The following is a 27,597-nucleotide window of genomic DNA, read 5'->3' as shown; positions in this document are numbered from 1 at the left end:
TTTGTTTAGTAACACTGATTGAAAGTTTCAGAACTTATTTTTTGCATTATCTCTGTCAGAATCATTTTTACTTTCTCATGTGCTCCTAAGCACTATTTTGGGTGTGAAACTGGATCCACGAATCTCTCCGTGTCACTCCATTTTTCAGAAGTCCCTTGTTGAGAGCTAAGCATTTTTTCAGTATTCAAGAGTTTTACAGTCAATCTTGCCCCAAATTCGAATGTAGATTTGAGGCTCCGCACTGAATATAAATATTTAAAAAATTTAAATAAGTACATGAAGACAAAATATGGACACAATTTATTTGAAAGGATACAAAAGAATTGACCTTTTCTAAAAATAATAATATTAATTTTGTCTAAAATAAAAAGGCCTGGAATTTTATTTACAACATGACTCACGAATGATTGAGCAATATACTCTTACTAACAAAAGCGGTACGCTGAACGAAAAGACGTCCCATTTGATTTTAATAATATTTTAATTGATTTTTTTTTGAGCATGAAAACTTTGACTCAGTGAAAGTATCATTGGGATCAATTAGTATTCAATGCAGCTATTAATTATTTAATTTTTAAAGCCAATTGAGGGAGTTCTATCAAGTTTAATTAGATGTTTTACCATTTCATGTGTTAAAAATATCAACTTTGACCCCCCAAGATGAAGATCAAAATAAAGAGAAGTTGTCGTCAGGGCTGACCCATGTCACCTCTATTTTTCATTGCTGCACTTAACGAACTAAAGGAACCAATTTAACGTAAAAACAGGGTTTTGGATGCATGTTTCTAAAACGAAATAAACTAATATATGAACCTGATTTTTCATTTATAATGAGGTTACTATTCAGAAAAAAAAATGGGAATGGATACTTATGTTCTTTGCTATGATTCTAAATAAAAAGAAAAACTGCCTACGTTGGTGAACTATTCAATGAAAATATATAATTATCTTCCACGAGGAAACTGAAAGAGAAAGATGGCTCATTGAAATAAAGTTCCAAATCAGATAAATAGTGGCAAGGGTTGTGTGTCATGTTAGAGAAAAGTTAGCTTAAGGCCTTTCTCAGATGAATAAAAGCTAAAGGTCAACGATTTGTTTTCAGTGCCTTCATGAACCATCATGACTGTCTTCCATCTTTGATCTGCGTGGATTTTTGAAACTATTTTCCAAACAATTTACTTAGTTATATTAAATATTCAAAGGCCCTTAAAATATCGTTTGATCAATTTTAGAGGATGCAGTCTTGGCAAAAGAAACTGTTTTCTCACATGTGCTCTTTATCAATAGGACTATTTCTTTTTTTGCCAAAATAAGAATCTTTCCGCTAATATCATGTTGTCCACTAGCTTTATTTGCCTTGAAATATTGGCTTATATATTCTATTATATTTTCCTCCGAAAACACTCATTCTTATTTTACCAATAGTAATTTTTATTAAAATAGCCTAATAAGTTTGAAATGACTTAAACAAATAATATTATTTAGTAGGCTCTCCATTAATTGGGACCAAGAAAGAGAGGCTGGATACATGCGAGTGCTTAAATCGAATTTAGAGATTGGACAAAAAGAAAAAAAATCAAGTAAAATACCAAAATTCCTTTTTTTTTTGGGGGGGGCTACAACCCCTCCAGGCCACCCCATGCGGACACCCTGTTAGGCCACTCTATCCGGACGCACCACTAAACTACCCCTGCGAACGCCCCGCTAGGCTACCCCCTGCGGACGCCCCGCTTTCAGGGATTTTACTTGTACAATATTTTGACATCTGCTCATGTCTGGTTAAGATAATTTAGTTTAGATTGAGAATATTCAAATAGATTATTTTTCTTACTTTTAAAAGTTCTTGAGAGACAATAATGACCAATTAAGGAAGAGAAAGTCGATATAGGATTGAAGAAATATACTAACATCGAAGCCAAATGTAATATAAATCAAATATTTGAACAAGAATATCTGATTGCTATGGATAAAATTTTTAAAATTTGGTTTTGTTGATGTATCTTAGGAATAACATTAGGTTCAATATGAATGTGATTTACCATGATTCTAGCGGTTCCGGTTCTTGAACCGCTAGAACTGGAACAGACAAAGTTGAACCGAGACCGCAATATATTGCTTATCAGTCTCGGTTTTTGTGTTTTTGTTCCTTGTAAAATAATTGTTCACGAAGAAGTTTTAGTTTTTCACTCAAAGAGATTAACTTTACGTGTCAAATTTTACACAATAAGCCTTTATATGTCTGCTATAGTTTGAATATATTTAAAGGGTTTATTGACAGCTACATACTCGATTTTGTCCATTTTTACAAAAACACTAACCAGGTTCGAAAGAGGCACCTATGAAAAATTTGAGCCTCCTAGGTTTACCAGTTTGGGCTCACATAATAAAATACACACACACACTAACTCTATTGCATATATATACAATATATGTAAAGTTGATAATTCTGTAGAGAAAAACGCGTGCAAGGAGAAGGGGGGAGAAAGACTTATGGTATCATTTTTTAAAATACTGATGTGATTATCAGCTGTCTACTTTATTATGATTTTTAAGGGTATAACGAAAGTATTTATTAGCAAAATGATTAATGACGATATACTACGTATAATTGACTTAGACGTTTTTATCCGTTACAGTAGATTTAAAAACGTCACACTCCATATTTGAAGTTCCAAGTTTAAAAAAGAAGGCTTTAATTAAATATAATCTACATAATAAAAAATAAACCATCATACATTTATGTTAAATATACAAAATTAAACAATTGAAATCATATAACTAATAACAATAAATTATATATACATACAGAATATTGAAATAATAGACTGATCCAAATAATGTTTTCTTGTTCTAACACCGGAATCCAGTTAAATATGTCGTAACTTTAGGTTGAAAAACACAAACGAGACGTGGAGTTTAATTAAAAAGATAATCACACCTCTTCTTCATGTGGAAGTTGCTATATACAATTCTGCACAGGATAGATATATCTCTACAAATGAGATCTAACTAATTATTAATAATAAAGTAAATGTCAAAATCATAAAATTAGACAATAAATATACAAATAGAAAAAAGTTAGAAATAAATGCATCTTAAAGATTTAGAGCAAAAGCTAATTATGTAGTAATGTCCGGCGATATTACTCCTTATTCAAAAAAGATTTCCCCCCCCGTTGTTGTGACCATTTAAGCAGTTGTTTTTGCCTTTTATTAGTTTTTTGAACACCATTTCTTGGGGCTTATCAACTATAGCTAATCCTTAAGAGATAAAAAAGTAATATTTATTGACTATGTAATATTGAAAAACCTAATGATCATACCCAAGTCTTAAAGTGAATAAACTAATGTCAGACAAACTAGTTGCGAACCATCCAAAGCTACTACTCACGTTGTCGTGACCATATAAGCACTTGTTTTTGCCATTTAATGAGTTGTGTATCATAATTCTTGATAATTTTAGCTAAAATAGAATCATATTTTATGATTAGATTTAAAAAAAAAATGAATACTTACTGTTAGATGGTACAAAATTCAGAGTTCTATTTCGTAATTTGGCGTGGATGACTCTTAACATGCTGAAAATTATCTGAACTTCACAATTTACAATGGGGGTATTTCTATAAATGACATAATTACCAACTTCCTCCATTAATTAATGATGGTTCCTCGGGAAGGGAAGAATTTACCCGTGTCTTTCTCCATAAATTCTTTGAACGTGGAATGATTAGCAATGGATAAGGTTATATTACATGCAATACGCATCTTTGTTAGATCAAAGTTAAAGTCTGACTTGATGTATTCATCGTTAACTTGATTTTATAGATGAATATCCATACTCTTGATATGAGATGAGGATAATGAATGTCGTGTAATTCTAGACAGAGGACTAAAGCACATTTATATCGACAAATTCGACAAGCCATCTGTATCTCATCCGGTTAGTATTTTCCAAATTCCTGGGCCTCCATTTTCATAAATCCAGAGAGAAGACGACGTTAATTTAGGCATTTTATTCAGTTCTCTGTCGACTATCAGCATCTAATATTATATTAATATTGAATAATAAAGGCGGGAATGATAACGTTCTTGATAGAAGAAGATGTATATTATTTAATCAATGATGCCATAAGTATTTCTTTCCTTCTCCTCGCACTCTTTTGTATTCTTACCAAAATTATCAACCTTAAATATATGTAGACAAAGCCTAAAATTTCATATTTTCCAAAAGATTTGACTTGATTGGCTGATTTGTAAAATGTGAAAGGAAATGACGTATGGATTGATGCTCTACTATTTTTTTAGAGATTATTTTCTTCGTAAATGCTAAATACTTCTCGTGATAGGAAGTCTGCGGAGACGTTACATTTACCTTAATTGTGTTGCATATCAGAGGTAAATTAAGAGATAAATAAAAATGCTCGAGCTTGTCTTGGAGTTGATGATGGAATTTGGACAAATAGTTCTGTTGTTAGTGGTTAATGGTCAGTATAAAACATGAAACCTTTCAACCCCCCACTGAAAATGTTTAATTACTTTTTGAATTGGAGTGACCTCTCTATCAAATGTAGAGTATTTACATTGAGTATGTTTTTGACAAAAATGCTTAAGACTTGACAGATGTAGGGACCGTAGTATTTTGGAGAGTCTCAATACGATCTGGGTTAGGTAGAATGCCTTTTTCTGAAATAACTCTTCAATATATCAATGGTCTGGTTTATTTTTTCGAAGGTTTTCACTTACTTTCCTCCTAAACCTATCAATGAAGGAGCTTGGGGTAATTTGTCATACATGGTCTTAAATTGGCTTATAGGTAGTACAGATACTTGAGTTCCTGAATCAACCAAGAAATTAATCCAATTCAAATAGTCTGTCACATAAAGCAGCTTTTTCCTAATAATAATTATCTCAGCCGTAAAGAGCTGAGGAATTACAAGTTTTTTTGGCATCGTGCTAAAGAAAGTGCTGGTGGAGATACAATTTTTTGCCCTCGATCCAAATGTGCGATGATTTTTATAAATAAAGGTGTTTTTCTTATTAATACTGTGATCATTAGATGTTTTGGCCACTCCATTGACTTCGGAATCTTCTCAAGTGTCCTCCACTGACGAGACAGGAAGATTTGGGGAAGATGAAATGAGTCTGTCACAAAACTTAGTGAACTCATTGTGATCTTGAATATGACTCGCCCTAGCTAGAGCTCTTTTAGAAGGATGAACAGTGCGGACCGTAATTTCACGAATACTCGATCTAATTGTATCCTTGATAACTTTATTATCCAATAATGCCCTCACCAATGACGCTAATTGTATGGCAGAGAGACCCTGAGCTTCTCCTGAAAACAAATCACTGAGTCTTTGAATACTTTCTTCTTCCGACGATCCATAATTTTTGAAGAGTAAATTTTTTGCTTCGACGTAATCGTTCTTAGTCTCGAGATCTGCAATAAGATCAAATGCTTCAAGGGGAATTGCTGAGGCCAAAAGTGCAAATTTTGTCATCGTAGACGTTATTTCTCTGAGCTCAAATTGGATTTCAATTCGACGAAACCATCGTTTAGGATTGGAAATTATGAATGGTGAAGGGCGATAATAAATTGTCGCTGAGTTTGAAATTCCCTGCGGCGATATCTTGGAACTATTACGTGTTTTTGTCATTGAATCACGTCGGGTCTGCAATGAAGCCGTGATGTTCTCTATCTAAGTTTATACTTAAGATTGTTTATTTTATTCAGAGATATGTACATTATATAAACACGCAGAGTCTATCTTTGTAGAATTGACTCGCTACGTACACTTCGACTTTAGCTTATAAAGCATAGTATGTGTATTTTTCATACTTTGATCTTTTTTATATTAGTTACACCAATATTGAAAGAAGAAGTTATGAATTACCTTCTTTATTCAGCTTGGAGGCATCCTAATAGCAAACTGGTTGTGGATCTCAATACCTCTCTTTTGCAAGATGGTCTGCAAATTCATTTCTTGCTTTGCTAAATTTTGATGAAAAGCCTGCAAGTTGATTTGCTAAACCAATATATGAACTAAGTTTTTTTCTTTCAATCCGAAGCTATCCCATCTTTACAAATTTTATACCCGACAAAATATATTTCTTCACGTGCGAATGAAGATTCTCCTTACTCAGCTTAATACCATATTCTCTGCATCTTAATAATATTTTACGTGCACTTTCAACATGTGATTCGAAATTTTCATCATCCACAAGGACGTCATCAACAACTTTATGATCATGATGAATTCCTTCTACAACCTGATCGCATCTACAATTATATTCATCATCAGTAGAAATAAAGCCCATTGGTGCTCGCTGAAAATAAAATCTACGATACGGTCTTATAAATAATGCCAGTTTTGGCTCTCAGTACCCATCTTCGCAAGATGGTCTGCAAATTCACTTCTTGTAATGTCAGAATGTCTTCCGCACAATTCTAGATGTATATTTTTCTCACTCATTCCTTTGATGATGGTTTCTTTATATTTTAAAGCTTCATTCATAGTAGTAAGTGTTTTAAAGATTGCAGGAATTACGGATTGGGAGTCTGATCTGATTATTACTTTGTTCAGTATTTTTTTCGTACTTTAGAAGAGCTTCTACACCTTGTACTATGGCGAAAATCTCTGCTTAAAATACAGAAGCCTCTTTATTCAATGAAGCCATTGAATGACAAATTGATACATCACCTTTGGTGTTGGTTGCCATCCAGCCCCAGTGTTTCCGTCTTTGTCTTCTTAAAGACCTTCCAGACTGTGTTTCTGGGGTAGTCTGAGAGTTTGGCGGTGGCTTTTGCTTTGTGGCACGCGTGGAATAATTCGTCGATCGTATTTCTTCCAAGGTGCTCCAACTCGACAACTGACTCAAAAAGGAAAGAAACGAAAATTTATTTTAATAGTCACTTATCCTCTTCTGTGAGCAGAGAAACACTCTACCTTTATACACTCATAAGGAATCTGAATGAAGTCGAAGTTTGTTCATGATTGTACTGTACCACCTAAATAATAGGATATTTTTTCATCAATGCACTCAATAAAATAAAACTTAAAAGGCCCAAATTAAAGTCATTTTAATACAAATTAAATTTTCCAGATATAAAATCCTTATCCTGTATATTGATATATCAATGTCTGTCTGTCTTTCTGTTGTAGACGCCTTAGTACTCTGTGAGTAATGTCAGGTACTCCCGCTAGTATATTATAAATACCAACGTTTTTTTTAAATTGCTTGATTTTAACGTATGAAGCAATCATTCATTTAAAGTATGAGGTAACCAACTTAAAAAAATAAATAATAAAAAAATAATGCAGGAACTGATTAAGTAATATACATGGATGAAAATAATATTATCAGCCGATATGTTAAAAAACAACTAAAATTTAATGTGGTCAACCTGACAATTTGAAGAATGTATGAGAGGAGAGCAGCTTAGCTCTCATGGCGTTTCATTAAATTGCCTGCAAGCATCTATGAGGTAGAGAAAATTAACAAAAATTCCACTCAGTATCTAACAATGATAAAGACAGGCATTACTACGATGTTGATCCTTAGTTCCTCTCCGAGTACAACAAGGAACTGCACTTCACAATAAATCCTCAGTATTACTTTTTGTCTTCCATGCACTAGCGATTCTTCAGCAATGAAATAGTAATGGTAACAGCTTTGGGAAAATCAAATATATATACTCAGATAGCCAACTACAAAAAGGCAGGGCCTCTTCCTTTATAATATTATTTTTATCTTGGGTAATATCAACATATGTTTTTGTCTCATCATTGGATAATAAAACAACAATTGGAAAAATATATTATAGTATTTATTACTACAATTAAGCAGTTGTTACTTCTTGCAAAAATCAATTATTCAAACCTAGTGTGGGTGAGTTGACATATTTCATGTCCTAATACCTTTTTTAACAACGCTAAAAAGTCTTTAAACTAATAATTCCTTTGTAAGTTTCAAAGTTTGATAATATTTTACGCAGTTTTTTCCTCTCAAACTCGGCAGGATCATCATTCATAACAAGCGTGGGTGATTTAAGTATCCAACCTCTTTACTGGTAATATGATCTCTACGAACATCTTCTCTATCCATCATTAAGATAATCAAAGTTTATTTTTCTTCATTGGAGGTTGAATAAAAGTTTTTGCGGTTGAATAAACTTCTGAATCAATATTTAATGACTCTTCCTTCAGTAGATCAATTCTTTATAAAATAGATAACTATTGTGGGCAGAGTACAACAGGATTTATTCCAATGAAATGATTGAATTTTAGCTTGAACACAGAATCTGTAATTTTTTTTACAAAATTTGCGTATGACAACGCTAATAACGCTACAATTAAATATTAAAGTAACTAACACACTTTCGCATGATGCCTTTGTGATGGTTTTGTTCGTTATCATATACTATGTATATATTGTCTTCATTAATATATCTTTGATCTAAATTAGTTAAATATTTAGTTTCTTTTGATTATGACCTTTTAAGTTTTATTTTGTTGTGGGCACTCATCAAAAAATATCCGCTTATTTTTTAAAAATTGTTATATATTTTTTTAAATGTGCGATGTTACCGGTCTCATGCATATTAATTAAGGCTGTTAAGTAGTCCTGGAAAACGTCAGAGAGGTATCTCTTTTATGGCTGGAGTCATAAGTGGCTTTTTCGGCTTCACAAAGGACTTACTTCCCTTCTCTTGTATATACCTAGTGACTGTGGAGGGTGCCAATCCCAACTTTGATGCTTGCATCTGGATATATAAGGCCTAATAGCACGATTTAGATTTTTGACTTTCCACCCAATTCATGCTTTCGATGAAAGTATCCCTATCCTCAATAAGTTTTTAAATCCGATAAATGGTCTTACAGGTGACCTTCAGATGCGTTGCCATTGAAAAGACGCACCAATCCGCTCAAGTAAGGGCGATATCTAGTTGCGTATTGTCCCTTTTGTTACCCAGAATCCAAATATATAAATTAATACTTACCACAACTTTTAACGTTACACTCGGAACAAAACACCCAACTAAAATTTTCTGATGGCTAAAAGTGTGTTCTTTTCAATATATGTTAATATGTTAAATTACGTACAGAGAGAGAGAGATAGTTATATTTTGCATTTAGAAGGTGTCGTCAGACATTTTTTAAATATGCATACGACAATATTAATTATCCAAATTCAATGGAATTTTTTTTTTTTTCAATTACTAATTTCTTCATTAGTAATATTCAAGTAATTCCAATTTAAAGATTCTGCATTAAAAAATCAGGATTTTACACGGATTTGAAGTCAGAGTACGTTTTCTGGTGAGGATTTTACTTTGATCCTAGACTGGAGCTTTCTAATCTTTAAACCTTTAAATTTCTGTTATTGCCCTCAAATTTGGATATACCCTACCTAAAAACCTAAAATTCAGCTCTAGATTGATTTAAATATGATAGAAATGGTTCGATTGACTATGATTACGTTTTATATTTCTGAAATTGGTCAAAGCAAAACAAAAACCAGTTTATCTTGAAATGATCAAAAATCCTAATCAAAAAAGAAAAAGTTATATACAACTTAGTGTTATATAAATGTAAGCATCAAATGCTCATCATCTTCAACAACAACAAGGACGTTTCTAGACGTTTAATCTATTTAAAAGCTTTCCATCACATACTATCTATTACTAATGATTGGGATTCTAATTAATTGCTCTAGGGTTATTATAATTAATCAATAAATTAATTTCTTATTAGCTTTTAATGGATGTTGCAAAAAAGAATGCACAAGGAGATTAAATTATCAAAGGGTCCTATTTTTTGGTTAAATATTAGTTGTGATTGCTCTATTGTCTTTTACTGAAGGGCCTAAAAACAGTTATCTACTACATTTAAGGTCATATATGTCACTTTTGGCTTTACAGATTTAATATGAACAGATATGAGAACATTTTTGGGTAAAAAAAGATCTTTTTTATATATCATTAAAATGTTACCAATTTTAAAGCTATCTGCCAATTGCACCGATCAACAACTGTTGGAAACGTTTAAGAGTAGTTTATGTGTACTCTTGTAAACCTTCAGATATAATTCCTCAGGACAATGGAGTATATCATTAGAGTTGTATAAAATATGACTTTCCGATATGTAAAAATAAAAGAAACGGTTAAATCACGTGGTTCTCTCTTACTATTTGAAGAATGTTCTGGATGAGAATAGCTTAGCTGCCATGACGCTATATTGAATTAGCTATGATCAGCCGTGGAGGGAGGAAATAAACACAAATCCCACTCCGTATCTAGCAATGATATCTAAGATAGAAATTACTGCAAAGTTTGTCTTTAATTCTCGTTTTGATTCCAACAGGTATTTATACTTATTTTCTCGTGAATTTTAACTGTTACTTTTGAGTTAGAATAAGATGATCAGTTACAAGACGCAAAAATGTTCCATAAATATTTTCATGTAATTGTGAAATCATATAGATTCCAGTTTTGAGGTCCCCTTTTGCTAGAAAGGCTCAGCAAAATATATAAAGGGACTTTATCTTAGAACCTTGGGGATCACTTTTCTATTAAGGTATATGCAAATATAAGTAGTGGGCATTTCTACTTAATTATGTCATCAACGGCCGATGTTTAGAGAACCAGTTAAATGTTCACTGCCTCGTTACTGCTTATTTGTCAAAAATGAGATACTATGTGAGCTAAATATATATCTTTGGGTAGCTCTCAGAATAGCCTACACTCTGCTTGGTACAGTTGCCTCCACAGAGACGAGATTTTCTATGCTCAAATAGATTTAAACATACTTAACCTTAAAGGTTTTTTGTTTTTTTTGCTCGTTGTATGATAAATGTTAAAGATGATAATATATACTTTTTTGATAAAAATTGACCTCTTTAATGGGTGTTTTTATATTATCTCCAATTTTAAAGCTATGATGGTTTAACAGCACCGATCAACAACATTTTACTTATGATTGGGTCTGGAATGAGGTTGTACTTGATATTATTTCAACAACAACCTGATATTAAAAAGTAAGATTTTTTGTATTTAATTTACTCGAAATTTTAAACGACACAATATTAAGCGCCGACAATTTTTGAACCGTTGTGCATTGACACAATTTTGAGGCTTGTGTAGGAAGAGCCAATAAATATACCCTACTCATTTCCGTCATATTTAAGATGATCTCCTTTATAACTTTTTTTTTCTTGGCCTAACGGCATAGCTTTATTTACAACACATTTTATACACTAATATAGGTTATAATTTATAAAATAATTTTAAGAGCATGTAACGTTACATATTTGAAATTAGACCAATATAACGGGTGGCCCATCTAGCGGTTGCATTTGAACTACCACTTTTTTGACGTCTGACAGCTGTAATAACATTCTCATTGTGCCTAATATTTTGTAAAAGGTATCTGGCTGACGAAATGGTTAAGTTTACGATCGAAGAAAATTGGGAAATACTGAAGACTTACTTCCAGAGTCTTCAAACGAAACTGCAAGAAAATTACGTTGGTCGAAATAAAGCGCCTTCCAGGCAGTTTGTGGATAAATTTCTGAAGCGTGTGCGTGAAACTGGTTCCGGTGTTCGTCCAGTACGCTCAATCGAAAACATTGCTGCTTTTGCCGAAAGTGAAAAAACGAGAAAACGAGCAAGGAGCTGCCGTTACAGTCAATGGTGAGCGCTATCGGGCAATGTTGGAAGATTTTTTGTTTTCCCAAATGGAAAGGAATACATCCACGACATTTGGTTCCAACAGGATGGCGCTACGTGCAACACAGCCAAAGTTACAGTGGATATTTTGCGCACTGTCTTCGACAATCGCATCATAAGCCGAAACGGCAACGTCAACTGGCCACCTCGTAGCTACGATTTAACTCCGTTGGACTATTTTTTGTGGGGAACCGTCAAGGATAAATGTTACGCCAACCATCCAGAGACGATCTGAAACACGAAATTGGATTCGCCATTGCAGCTATTGAAGCTCACACAATCGAAAATGTATTGAAAAATTGGGTCGACAGAATGGGCTACTGTAAGGCCAGTGACGGCGGCCATATGAATAAAATGGTGTTTCATTATTAACCGGAATGTTGAGACTTCCAAATAAAAAAAAGTGATTGAAAAATAAATTATTGAAAACAAAACGAAAATAAGCCATCTAAGCCCCTTTAACACCTTGCTATATAATTCGATAGAGGCGATAACACCTCAGTGGGTTATGCCTCCTTGGGCCCTGTTCGTATACATAATTTACTGTTCCTTTGTTATGATGGCGTTAATAAAATATTCTTCTTTTCCAGTATAATAACCTAAAAACTCATAATCCCCGGTCTTGATCTTAAATGTATCCAACAAGAACTGTGTAACTCTCCCATACAGATACTTCAATATCTCACACTGGCAAAAGAGATGGTCCGTCGTTTCACTAACTAAATTGCAAAAAATGACAAAAACCCCTCCGATCTTTCTAAAACTTTGAACCCACCTCCAGTGTTTCTGAAAATAGGTGATACTTAAACCATTTTTCAGCCCTTGGCAAATATTTTTTTTATAGGTTTAATGCTACCGGCTGCATCTTTACTTATATATATCCTTTCCAGGTTTCCAAGAAAAGGGGACATGATGGCTTTTTAAAACATCTATTAATTTCAAAAGTAGACATCATAGAAGCTTTCATCCGGAAAGGTACTAAAGGTGTTTGGAAACCTCTAAATTTCCCTAATTTTGCGAAAATTATGTTCCACCATCTCATTTATTAGTGGGTTAGAACCCAGAACATCTGCTGCGATTTCTACAGTGATTGTTTACACTTCCGTGAGGCTCAGACGTCCTTTGATTGGTGGGACCCAACCAAGACATAACTCAAGCAACTGGGTCACATCTCTAGCTCCTTTGCATAGATCTTTCATGCGCTTAGAATAGGAAGCGAGTAATTTATAATTCTCCCATAACTGGCACAAGGATTTTCTAACAAATAAGAATAATTTTCCTCTAAGGAAATTTGAGGGGTTTGCACCAACACTCTTCACTGTCCTACATTTTCCTTATCCAATAAAAATTCAAAACCTTCCACATCTCTGAGATACTCAATACAGATAAACCTCCCGTATTTATTGGTCCGTGCAGCCTCTCATATGAAATACTCTTCTTTTCTTTAGCTGGAATAAGGAAAACCCTATCTCATATAATTTTTTTGCTGTTCTCTTGTCATATGTTGTTCACATCTTAATTCTCTCACAAAAAGAGACAGTGCACGTCATGCATCTTGTGCATTTGACTTCTTCTTGAAGAACATAAATAAACCACCTAGTGACCTTCACTAGGTGGATTATTGTTGGGATGCCGTAAATGTTCCATGCTTTAATCTTGTCCCACATATTTAGGTTCATGTCAATGAAAAAGGAGCCAGCCCGTCCATTTCGTCCAACAATTTCTTGTTTATCTCTCTTGTATAATTTTGTAAATACCTATGATTAACAAAATGGCAGACACAGGGTCACCTTGTCTTACTCTTCCCTTATTCATAAAGTAAGCTTCCTGATTTCCAAACCCAACCAGTGTGCGAGACCTTGTAAGTGTAATTCCCACAATTCTAATAATTAGATCTCCCAATTCCTTCCTATAGTCTTCGAATGATGTATTCATGGGACACTGTGTCGAACCCTTTAGCGAAGTTTAATGCCATTAATGAAATATTATATTGAGAGGGATATAGAAACGAGTTATTAATACTCTTTATTCTATTTGCCAATACATATGAAAATATCTTTATATGCAATTTTGCTCGGTTAATTGGCGGTCATTTTTCACCCGTCCAAGGTTCTTGCTTATCTTCGGAATTAAAACTATCCGTCTTTCCGATGCAAATTCTGGAACGACATCACCTTTTCATAAAAAAAGAGCAGAACTGGAGTTAAAAGGTCCACGTACCTTGAATAAAATTCAAACTTAAAGTCAGACGGCCAGGGGGTTTATTAAGCTGGGCATTTTTTATGGTATTCTTAATTTCTTCGCATTTTAAACATTTCTCTACTTGGTTTTTATCTTCTTCTCCTATTCTTAAATCATCATCATGTTCACATCTTAATTCTCTCACAAAAAGAGGCAGTGCACGTCATGCATCTTCTGCATTTGACTTCTTTCGTTCTTTCTTAAAATGAGTATAATTTGGAGTGAAAAATTCTCTACATATGTACTCCGGGTCATTAAATGCTATGCCATTCTTATCCATTAGATAAATATTTTAAACCTTACTTCTGATTCTTTCTTGTCACACACACTGCAATCTTGAATGTGATAGATAGTCTATCTTGCTTAATTTCTTTCTATGCATAACATCCCTCTTTCTATATATTTGGTCCAACTTAACCTTTTTCTCTTCATCGCTGATGTGGCTTCTAGAAATTATTTCAATATTGTTGATACACTCACACTTTCTTATAGACAAAATAGATCCCTTCCTTCTGCACATATTCTTGATTTTTTGCAGCGTTGATTGTAAAAGCAGAAATATATCCTTGCCGTGTTGTATCTTTGAAGATACGTCATGAATTATGTTAATAGTGTTTTTGTTGACTTCAGGATCATCCATAATACTTGAATTAAGTATCCATTGTTTAACATTTCTTGTTTCCTTCGATTGAGGGGTTAATGTTAATTGGATAGCTTTGTAGTCAGACACCTTGACGTCGATTACATTATATGATGTTATCGCCTCGCTTAAGAATCCTTTCGTCAGGAATAAATCTATTATAGAAGAAACCGCTTAGAATTTTTGTCAATGGGGAAGAAAGTATGCCCTACGTTGTTCATCTCACATCCTACATCCATAAAGTCAAAAGATCTAATAATTGAGGATAATATTTTTGTTGCGTGGGGGTGATGCTTCAAACTTACCAGTTGTATCTCTTTTCATTCTCAACTTTACGTTGAAATCTCCCCACATTATTCTTGGTCTGTGTGAAATAAAATAGATATGGTCATGCTTTTCTATGTGGCTGTCTTGGAGGAAGGTTCGGGGAAGGTTGGGATTCAGATATAGTTCTTTTCGTCTTTTTCTAAACGGCAGTATATTGTTTTTGTTTTATTAATAAGATAATTTCTATTTTTTTTTTTAGGAATTTATCAGTTGTTCTCTACTTTGGTCCACTCCAGTCTTAGTGACAGGAGTCAGGAGCTTTTCTTCATTTTTATACTGCTCCTTCGATTTATCTTCTTCGGTTGTGGCTGATTCCTCTCCTATATTTATATTTCCTTCTCCACAATCCGTTGCAGATGTTGAAGCGGCGTAGTTTATATCCTCTAAAGATATTATTTCCTGGTTGTGCTTTTATTTATAGTTTCCTTCGGTTTTTTGTTTTTGGTTGGACATTATTTTTTGAATCTTTGCTCGGAAGATTATTTTCCATGGAACATAAATCGTTTTCGTTTTCAACCATTATGGTTCCATTATTTCCCTGTGGTTTTTCGGTTGTATTCCCTTTTTTTTGACTCGTCATTCATTATCATTGGTTTCTTTAATTTTCTGGTTTAATACAGCTTCATTTTCTTTAATTTATAGTCTTTTTTCGCTGCAGTTGACATTACATGTCCAAACTTGTTGTGTCTTGATGAGGGAGAGACACAAACTTATTTATAGTTGGAGAGATCCAGGATAACCAAGAGACAAACGAGAAGAAGAAATGGCGTGGAGGAATAAGACTACACTTTTTATAAGATCATGTGTATTCTTTATAATACAAAACCCTACTCTAATTTATTTACAAAATACACGACTATTTATACTATGTAAAATACAGTACTTTATTACATAAAAGAAAATACAAGAAGATAAGAGCAAGGGGAAAGGAAATATGAAATACATAACATCACCCCCCAAGCACCAAATCCATGATGGTGCTTACACAGGTTCCGCTCCATGAATAGCAGCTTATAGATCCGCTCCATCCATGCCCAGGCGCGGACAAACCATTCGTTCTTGTAAATCAAATTTTTATCTCTATAGATGTGCTCTCAGCACGCGCACCGGAGAAAGGAGAACAATACTCCTCATAGAGGTTTTAAGGACCCGAGCACCCTGCTCGTCCCAAAGAGACATAACCTTCACCCTTATAGAGGTTTTAGGGACACGAGCACCCTGCTTGTCCCTGGGAGACATATCGATCTTGCTCGATGTACCCTCATCCAACTCGGGATGATCCAGAGGAGAGACCGTTGTACATCCATTAACCAATGATGTGAACAGGAGAGTAAGAATAACAGAAAACCAAAACTTCATAGGATTAAGTCCACTGTTAATGATGTGGTCCCTGACACAGACACACACTTCACTCGTTGTAAGTGACCACGGTTCTCTTCCTTCCTCCACGAGGCCCAAACTGAGGCACAGTCCATATTGCTCCGTCTTCCACAGACGAACGAGCGTTCTCCCTATCGACGAAAAAGGGCTACCCAACTCCAACAGGGCTAGCTTCGCCGACGATCCCACAGCAGGGAGGTCACGTGATCCTGATCCCATCCTCGTCGCCAGAGGAGGTGTATTTACCTATTTAAGAATGATGATAAACCACTAATTAGTTATCCCATCCTCGTCGCCAATGTTGTGTCTTGACGAGGGAGAGACACGAACTTATTTATAGTTGAAGAGGTCCAGGATGACCGAGAGACAAATGAGAAGATGAAATGGCGTGGAGGAATAAGACTACAATATTTATTTGATCATATGTATTCTTTATAATACAAAACCCTACTCTAATTTATTTACAAAATACACGACTATTTATACTATGTAAAATACAGTACTTTATTACATAAAAGAAAATACAAGAAGGTAAGAACAAGGGAAAAGGAAATATGAAATACATAATAAAACTGAAAGCAATTTTGACATTGGAGCCGTACACCAGGAAACCTTAAATTCATCCGGCTTTCATTAACTGGTATTATTTGAGGAAGGCTATAGGAGTCGGCATGGACTTCAAATATATATTTTGAAGTTTTCCAAACAGATTTATAACTTTTGTATATCTCTTCAGCTTCATGATCATCTGAATTTACTTCAGAGTAAGAGTCCAGGACGTTTGCAAATTTAATTATCAATGCTTTCAAATCACTTTCCTTAAATCTTTTAAATGGATTGATTGCCTTAATTTTCATTTTTTTTCTCCTGTCAATTTCAAAATTTTCTATCCCTTTAATTTTCATACATATAGTTTTTATTCGGTCCTTCCACATCAGTGGCGAATTCTTTATTCAATTCTATCAACCAAGGTCGAATATCAGTAGACTCATTAAGAAATATGGAGGCATATCCATAACCATACTGTTCTTATCCTCCAGCGATTTTGTCTTCATTAAAACCAAAATACAATGCTGCATCATAGACCGTTACATGTTTTAAGTTTATGTTGTTATAAACTCTTTCATTATTAACTTCAGTCAAAGTGATGACAAAAGTTTCCCATTTAAAAGTTTAATTCAATTTTTTTTTTTTTTTTTCAAATATCATTGATGTTTTTTCCCTCATAGCCAATGCTTTAGTGTAAACCCTTTTAACCTTGTTACGATTTTTGACAAATAATTCATTTGAATCTTTATATGGAGGGGGATCCGTAGGACTCGATTCCATTTAGAAAATTAAATAAATGAAAATCAAATCACAAATGACAATAAAGTGCGGGGTAAGTTACAAGAGATTTTATATATATGAAATGGAGGACGCTCAACGAGTTAAGACTCGTTCGGTAGGAATAAATTTGGAAGAGAGAGAAAAACAAAAACAAAAAGACTTTTGCCTTATTTCTTCCTTAGAAAATGAAACCGTTTGTTGTATTCCTATGTCAAGGATTTTGGCTTCATAGGGCTTATTATCTTCTCTATTACAAAGGATGATAATTAAAAAATGCACGTTGATCTTAATGAAAGTACAAAGTAATTTTAGTTTCTTTTTTTCTGAAGATTCTTTCCCTTCAATCTTGAAGCTAAAATTGTATATAGTTATGTTCAAATAATTTGATTCTGAGGTACAAGTAAGCCTATCGCAAATTTGGAAAGTGTATTGAGTTCTTTGTAATTCCTGATATTTTTGGCCAACAAAGGTAAATATCGGAAATATGGATTGCAGGCTATTTCAATATAATGGGTATGCAAAAGGAAAATTAGGAGACCCATTATCTGGCAATATATTGAGATTTTTGCAATGGATACACAACATACATGAGGGTCCTAGGCTCCCAACTTGAGTTATTGATCCTTCTTCTTATATACTTGTAGGTTATTGTGTACAAATTACGATGTATATACAGGGTTCCCCAGATAAATCCAGACAAAATTCAATTGATAATAACACTTGTATCCTTGCACTGAGTTCACATCAGAGTGACTCAATTAAGAGGTCAACATTCTTCTGATTTTTTATCAAAATAAAGACTTAGAGTCATGGGGCAAACCAAAGGCTCCACTGGCAACGAACTCGCTCGTGCAGACCATGGAGCAGTAGCTATCATCAAGCTCTCAGGAAATGCCAGAATCACTGGTTTTGACATCTACACCACTTTCAAAAATGAGGAAAGATCCCTACATGGTGCCAGAATTGATGGTCTTAGGCATCATCACTAGCACAAGGAAGGTCATGCCACCATTCTTCTTCAATAAGGAAGAAAAGGTCAATTCTACTGTGTATGTGGAGTGTTTGAGGTCCGCTGTGCTTCTTTGGGTTCAGGCAAACGTCCCTGAGCCCTGCGTGAGGCAACAGGACTCTGCCCTTCGCCACACGTCCAAGATCAGCCAAGAGTTTATCAGGACCCACTAGTACGATTTCTGGCTCCCAATACCTGTGGCTGTCCAACTCTCCCCATTGAAATCTGTTGGATTACTTCTTCTAGGGAAAGTTGGAGAGGTAGGTCTGCTCATAGTACCACAACAGCCTGGATAACCTGAATGCAGCCATAAAGAAGGAGTGAGTGAGGATCTCGGCTGCACATGGGGAGAATGAACATCAAGTGTTTCAGCGCTATGATCAAGAAAGTAATTGCCACTGAGGGCAGTCATATTGAATAAAGTAATACATTAAGGTCAGATAAATAATTGTTGTTTTATTGCTTAGCTTTCTATCTAGTCTACAATTTTAGAAAGGCACTTTTGAATTTTGTCCGATTTAACTCGGCAATCCTGTACAGGTTGCAACTTGTATATGCAAATTGTACAGTGTTTATCTTGTTTAGTTCTACACTTAATTTAAATTTTAATAAATTGGAAATTTATTCGTCGATTGCTGTCAAACTCTCTGAAAGATAGGGTTTGTGACTCAAAATTTCGCATATAAAGTTTTGATTATATCAAATATGAAACGAACGAGAACCAGTAAAATGGAGTGACAAAGGAGTGAAATTTTGAAGATTTTCTGACGCGGCATGTCCCTCATGGCCATATTCAAGAAGCTCGGATGTAGCCGTACCACTGTTTACCGTCTCAGGGACGTATTCAAAATTATGGATAAGGAAGTACTACTTAGACCCAGAGAAAATATCGTAGACAACTTTGTGCATTCAAGGCGGAGCTCCGTGTTATCGCCTCGCTAAGACCCAGCCTTCATGAAAGAAAACTTTCTACACTTTTGGTACCTTAACATGGGGCCTCCCTCCTCTCCAGATACAAAAACCCCTTGAACTACTCTATCTAGACACTTTGGAGGAGAGGGTGTGTGCTACTCCTCAAAGGAGGCTCCCATGGACAAGAAGTTGACCAATCACGAGTCTGACTACGTAGTTCATGCCTGCAAGAGATTTAGGACTCATTTTGATTCAATTATAGAGCTGAGGGCTCACATAATAATTAAAAGTTGTGACAAGTACTATTTTTAGATGATTTTGCTGAATAAATGTCTTCACAAAACCTCTTGTTTAAATTTTCTCTTGACAAATTGAAAAATAATAAAGTACATACCATTAGATAAGATCAACCCTCTACAAGTTGCAATTTTTTCGTCTTAAAATGCATTAATTAAATACGTAATGCAATAATTTCATTTTAATTTATTATAATTACTTGGGGGATACTGAGAACCATTATCCGCCAATTTGGTGAGATTTCTTGCACAGATGCACAACATACATGAGGGACCCAGGTTTTACCCATACTTGTCAAAAATTAAACATTCAAATCCCTTGAAGATTACCCACAACATTTAGATTTTTAGAAGGAAAAGTTGAGTTGGCTTGATTAATTGGAACATAATTATTAAAATATACCATAGAAGTCTGTCGACGTCATTAATGTTTTCTTTTTCCCAACTTGAGTCATAGATCATTCTTCTTATATATGGTGGGCCTGGATCAAAAGTGTTACAAGTGACATTTTTTAATTCTTTGTTTTAATATATGAAAGATTGTTTTTATACATCATATCTGACATACTTCTAACATCTTGGTTTTGGAAATGGAATTGTTGGAATGCTGTTATTTGAAAAATGTTAAAAGTATGTCAAATATGATAAATAAAAACACTCCTTCATATTCAAACAAAAAATTAAAAAATGTCATATGTAATAACCTTGTTCCAGCCCCACGATATGTTGTGTACAAATTGCGATATATGTACTAGTTGCAATTTCTTTGTCTTAAAATGCAACAAGTCGAGTTGTTTTGATAAAATTATTATGCATCTATAAGTAATTTAACTGTGGGCATTTGAAATTTATACTGGTCAATATAATATTTATATTTTAGTAATTTTTGTTAAAAAAGTCAAAAATTACATCAACCATCAGGGAGTTCCACAGGATTATATATATATTTTAGGCTGGGGGCTTTGTTTTTGGAATATTTTTACAAAATTAAAAAAAATTGATATTTTATGGAAATTTATTAGAAAAATTAAACATTTGGGAAAGCATTTCAAAAACTAAATTCTAAGAGTGACACTTCTTTTGATTTTTTGGCAAAAAATTAAAATATTATAATTTTTCGAGAAAAATTTCAAAAAGCAATAGCTATTCACAAAAAATTAAACTTTTAGAAAAAAAAAAATTAAAATTATTAATTTGGTTTTTGGAAAAAAACTTGAAAAATTCAATTTTCTTGTTAAAATCAGGCATTCCTTAATTGGGTGGCATCTGCAGAGGAGGGCAACATCCCTCCTCTGCAGATGCCCCTATCCATGGGATATTCAATTTTGTACTATCCTCATCCCATGCACTCTTAAATCTTTCACTTCAAATGAATCATCTCTTTTTTTTTGGTTGCTACTTAAAAAACATATACGAATATACTTCATACACTTAAAATTCTTTGTGTATAATTTGATTTTCGATTCCTTTTTTGTTATTCGTTTGTTGGAACTACTTAATCCTCGTATAAATATTTTTGTGCTAGAACACTACGTTTTAACATACATAATCTATGGACTTTAAAAGTATATGTAATTCAAAAAAATCCAATTTGGTGTGGTATAGTAAGATTTATTGAAGTAATTAATAAATTTTGCAGTGTAACGTCGAAATACTAAATCATGATTGATAGAAAGAATAGGAGAACGAAATCCTATTTCAATTCACAAACACATATTATGAAATTTTTACAAAAAAATCATAATTGACCAATGAAAATCAATGAAACTCTTGTACCTCGTGGAACTGATGAGATTTTTTGTAAATATATCATCTGTTCCAACAACTTTCGACAATTCAGTTAACTTTCAGATGTAATTATTTTTTGAACTCTTAATAACTTTTTGCGACAGAAAAAAATACTGATTAAAGAAGTAAATCAATTCCAGTAATCTTAAATTATTATAATTTTTTTACATTCTGGAACTTAAAAATGAGTATTTGAAAAAGAAAAACCGGAAATTAAATGAATTCTCGACGTACACATCTAGAGTATTTCATTATCTAATTTTACTATAAAATATTACGAGCAAATCTTCAACACCTCATATCCGGCTTTTCAAATAGCTTCGCCAATCTTACAGATTTTCAAGATTCACATAATTGAGACTGTATAGGTTTTTTAATTTTGTTAGAAACTCAATTCTGAAAATTACTTATGTATTGATTCAATGAATAATGAAGAATGTTCCATTCTTTAAGGGTTAAAATGAAGAAAAAAAAAATCATATTTTTGAAGAGTATGCCAGTTAATCTGTCTGTAATTTTTTTTTAGATAAAAACTTAATCAAAGAAACTAACTCATGGTTAGAGAAATATCTTTGACTCAATACAGGTTTTCTAATACATTTTATCTTAAGATTGATGTTAAAATTGATTCTAAGAGGATTGGCCTTGAATGTGTCCTCCTGGTACGTTTTTCAAACCAATTAAAAGTTATAATGGGGCATGATAATTGTTTACTTATATTAGCTTGTTTATAGAATGATCGAGAGTGGCGTCATCTTGCGGCTAATTATACAACTATAAGAATGATAATATTATTTAATATATGTTAATGTGTTGCTCACATAGAGGGCATAGTGAAATTTCTTCTCATTTCGGCATTTTTCTACACAACTAATTTGGTAATAAAGATCACTTGGCCATTAGGCAAAAAAAGTGTTATAATCTATGAATCATAAGTAATAAAACTGGATTTTATTGGAGCTGAGGAGATAAATTTTCAAACGACGTGCAAGTAAGTCATTTCCAACAGAGGGTTTGGTTTCGTATTAATGAAACGCTCACTTCAAAGGTTGCCATGTTCAGATACTAGACAAGGTTCTAATACCAATTTCACTGGATTATGGGGATTTTAAAACTATTATTGAATCTAACAGGATGACTGTTCCTCCTCTGAGGGTTTACATTGAGAATTATGTTATATATTTCCAGGTTGTGGGCAATATTGAAATTTTTAACAATGAATCCATGCGCCAAGAGAAAAGAATGAAAAAATCAGTCCTGGCCTTGAGTCTTTGTTGAATCATATAAGGAAAAATTGAACAAAATATTTTCTAGCAGCGTTTAAGCGGAAATGAAAAAAAATATTAATAAGGGTAAGTTTGTCATTGCCACATCATAAGAGGTTTTTTTAATAGCCATTGTGAATGTGTGGAAAAAATTGGTTCACATGGTACCTGTAAATATATGGTCTCTGCCCTCTAGTTAGTGTACATTTTTGTTTTCTATAAGAATTTTGTCATTTCAAATTCCTACAAAAAATAACTACATACTTTTCAATTTCCCAGAAAAGTTATATGACTGAAAGCTCGAAGTTGCTAAGAAGCTGGGACGAGGTTTGTTTGAAATTTTTTAGTATATGTTATCATAACTGTACTAATGTTACATTCCAGGCCTAAAAAATGATGTGATGATCCTCATCTAACTGTTACTGCAACAGACCCGAATATATATATGAGTTCACAATGACAATATTAAATTATACATACGTATAATTGTGGATTAAATGCAAAATGTAAATATACTTTGGCAAACAGCAATAATTGCTTACGATTATTTGGCACATCCCTTTACCATCATTAGAAGAAGTACTGTGTCAAAGTATCTGATTGGGATATAATCCTAATCCAGAGAAATACTCGTTTGCACTCATCTTCACCGTTGTAGAGAAATGAACGTAAGGGGAAATCTACTGCCTTTAGATCTGGTGATATCTGCAAGTCAAGTCATTGGCGAAACTTGAACAAACTTCCATAGTTAATAAGTTAGCCTACAAGAATGGTCCCTGCTTCTATTTCTTATAATGATGCTTGTGGAAAAAATTAAATTAGATTTAACAAAGAAATTAGTGAATAAATTTTTATTATCAATACTACTAATATCCCTAATATATATTTTATACAGCATAGAGTTTTTTTTTTTTTTTAAATGAGTTCACCTGAAAGCCTCCAATGTTACTGTGACCTACACCTGGTAGGAACTGGTTATAGTTAGATAAATATAATTGAAGACCATTATTATTTATTACAATCGTAGTTACAACAACAGTTAAAATTACACAACAGCTTTTGATGATATTCTTGGAGGGAGAATCTACCAGACAACCCCCTCCTTCATTAGGCTTTCTTTTTGGAGGTAAAATATGCATAAAATTAAATCAGGGCTGTGAATATATGATCTGATATAGGCGAGGGAGCCAGATTCCGACAACAGCCAATTAGAGGAAGGGAGGATTTGGCCCAAAATTGACTATTGAATAATCCCTTTTGAATCTTACAACAAAGGAGAAATACTTCACGCCAAGTTGCAAAACCCTGATCTTCCATTTATGCAAAAGGTTGCACGTGGTGGTGATGATGAGATACCTGCATCTAACAAGACTCCTGAAGAACTCGCCAACTGATAATTTCCCTCAACTACTGATATTATGCTTAAAACTACCAATACTGATCGAAGTCCAAAATTAACGGAAGAAAATCTTTTAAAAATCTAGAATGGTCAATATGTATAACATAGCTAACTTTATGAATAAATTATGAAAATTATAAAGCAACACTAATTAATCAAAAATATTCTTTTAAAACTTGTTATTTTCTTTCAATACAAATTGCTCAATTAGATATTTTGGGTGCTCATTTTTCAAAAATAACCGCTCTTTTTTTGCTCATTCCGGCCAAAAAAATCACTCAAAAATCTTAAGTGTACTGATGAGTGATTAGAGTATAAATTTTATTATATCTAGACATAATTTTCTTTTTTAATATGACACAAACGCTCAATGGTACATTCAAAACGCCGGCAAGATTTCATTAATATAATTACATTTTTATTTCTTGATCAAAAATGACTGTAGGGATTACAGATATAAAATAATGCCCAGATTTTCCCGGAGTAATTAGGCCTCAGTTAAAATACAAATTTTGCTTTAATAAATTTGAAGATATTTTTTCAAGAAATACAGTGTTACTTTCTGTTTTTTGTGAGCACACTCACAAATAATTACTCAATTCCTTTGACGTGTTCTGTCCTCATGAGTGAAAGGATGATAATAAATAATTAACAAATTCAATATTGTTATAAGGGGTGTCAACAGGATGATAATTTAGGTGGAAGGGCTATGTTTTTGGAATTTTGTGGAAATTTTTTTGAAATTTTTTTTTACTATATAATTTGATTCTAAAATTTCTCCAAAAATCTTCAACAATTCACTTTAAATTAATTTTTGCAAAAAAAAATTTTAAAACCTATTACAGATCTAAAAAAAAATTAAATTTTTGGAGAAAAATTTCCAAAATCCACAACTGTTCACAAAAAAAAAAAAAAAAATTGGAAAAAATTTACTTTCTAATATTCTATTTTTTGAAAAAAAAGATTTATATTTTTACGAGAAAAATTTAAAAGATACATACCTATTCACAAAATGTTAATTAAAAGAAAAAAAAAATTCTAATATTACATTTATTGAAGAAAATAATTGAAATATTAAATTTATGGGTGAAAAATATGAAAAATTTATAGTTATTCACAAAAAGTTAGTTTTTGGGAAAAAATTAGAAAAATTTCATCAAATTTCAAATTTTTTACTTTCTTGTAAAAACCAAAAATACTAAATTTTGGAGGGGTTATTTTTTTGTTTTAATAACTTCGTCAAATAGTAAATAAGAATTTGAATCGACCGATTCCGATTCTAGAAAGAGCACTTGATTCTCCGATTTCCGATTTCAATTTATTTTCCCCATCACTAATAATAAGAGTCTGGGAAAGCTTTTTTTATATGATGGGATGACTGACGAGTACTTAAATCTCACTAACAAAAACAAACAAACCAATGATCCCTGTAAGTTAAATACAAAACGCCTACGAGAGTTAATCCTTTTTTATATACCAGAGTTTGTATTCCTCAAAGGAGACTTCCGTAGGAAAGAGTAAAGACGATATAACGAAGATAAGGATCTAAAATCACTAATTTATACTTTACAATGTTAATAATAATAAATTAATACGTTGTTGTTATTTTTTACATAAAAAAGTATGTATATGATATATGCCAGAGATACACAGTGCACTCTTTATACACGTTTGATTATATTTGCACATGCCTGTAACAATTTATTAATACAACTACACCTTATATATATATTTTTTTCAAAATATTTTAATGACATACATCAAAGATCAATATACACAGTGCACCTCGTGACTATTTTATTTACTTTAATACCTATAAACAGACACACTTTGCTTTATTAATATAGCTTATGTATTGGAGTACTTTTATTTCAAATTCTTATTAACAAAACAATGATATGTTTGTATACAATTCGTAGTCATTTGACATAAAAAACAAAATATTTTTACTATTTTCCCAATATACATCTCAATGTATTATTGACAACTTTTACCGGATATATTTCTGGAAGTAAGCATAAAAGAACATCCCAAGCCATGTATACAACAAAATTTATTTTTAAATTTATCTTTTCTTGCACAATACACACGTCCGGGTTAATTGTAAAGTTGTTGTAAGACTACCATTAATTTGACAATATAATTGATTATTTATATTTAATTCAATTGAGTGTATTTAAATGTCATCTGTACAATAAAGGATACAACGGAGAAGAAAAAATATACAAGTTGATTCATTGACAAGAGAAATATCAGTGTATTCAAAGAGGAATAATTTCTGGTGTATACCGGGTGGTCCATTGAAATATGATCACTAATTAATTCAATATTTAATAAAGATTGAGTAATATAAATTAATTCATATTTCGATATATTAAAGCATAAGCAATAAGTTACAAAGAAAAATAAATGTGAGCTCTCTAGATTACGAAGAAGTCGAGAAAATGACACTTAAACGTGATTGACGAATTACTATTCGCGTACTCATAGACACTGGCGTCTCCAGGACCACAGTCTAAGCCGTCAGCAAGTTTGGAACGTCAGAAAAGTAGAAGGGCTCTATCGAAGAGGTCAAACTGGTCCGTAGGAGTTAAAGAAAACAACCAATGACAACCCCTCAAGTCCATGAGGCCCCATCCGACATATCTCGGAGTTTAACACCTGACTGTCCAGAGAGCTATCAAAAAGTGTCTTCTGAGGATTGAAGGGGCACTTATGACACCAACTATGAAAGAAACTCATCTCCTCCGTTACAAACCTCATTTAAATGAGTTTTGAATTTGTTTCTTGAATTCTTTTGAACTCTTTTTTGACACTTTTGGTTCCCATACAGCCCTGATACCGACCCCTCGACTACACCTTCTGGGTGCATGTCGAGTGAAAGCCTTGTAGTGTCCATCATCCAAACACAGAGGCCCTCAAAGTGACTGTCCGCCAGCACTGAGACGCCATGATGGATGACTACATCTGCAGTGGTTGCCAGGTCTTCCGCCGCCCCTAGAACCCATAATTGCAGCTACATTAATGATAAAGAGAGCTGAAACACACATCTCTTTACATAATTAATTTTGTTATAATTTTATTGTTAATTAATAAATTATCTCTTATTTAAGTTTAAAATTCAAAGCGCTCAGATTTTAATGCACCACTCGTTATGTTATGTACAAGTTGTAACCTGTTTAAGTAAACTATACAAGATGCAATCAAAAAATGAGATGACTAATTTTAAAAGAAGATGAGATAATGCAATAATTGTTTTTTTCTTGGATGATTGATATAATAAT

The 27,597-nt window shown here is 33.1% G+C and overlaps 1 long non-coding RNA gene across 10 annotated transcripts in view; it reads left to right on the top strand.

Moving 5' to 3' along the window:
* The window catches only part of LOC121115227 (uncharacterized), a 74,694-nt gene extending 51,251 nt beyond the window's left edge, over window positions 1–23,443 (top strand). For 4 of the 10 annotated variants that reach the window (XR_011779449.1, XR_011779450.1, XR_011779454.1 and 1 more), the window contains 2 exons: window positions 1,486–23,241; window positions 23,299–23,443. This is a non-coding gene — a long non-coding RNA (uncharacterized lncRNA). The remainder of the gene's footprint in view (window positions 1–1,485; window positions 23,242–23,298) is intronic. The other 6 variants (XR_011779452.1, XR_011779453.1, XR_011779457.1 and 3 more) reach the window with 6 other exon arrangements.
* The last annotated feature ends 4,154 nt before the right edge of the window (window positions 23,444–27,597 follow it).

Source organism: Lepeophtheirus salmonis, chromosome 3 (assembly GCF_016086655.4).
Source record: "Lepeophtheirus salmonis chromosome 3, UVic_Lsal_1.4, whole genome shotgun sequence".
NCBI lineage: Eukaryota > Metazoa > Arthropoda > Copepoda > Siphonostomatoida > Caligidae > Lepeophtheirus > Lepeophtheirus salmonis.
Note: the sequence above shows the minus strand (reverse complement) of the source record. Positions and strands in the feature narration are given on the sequence as shown.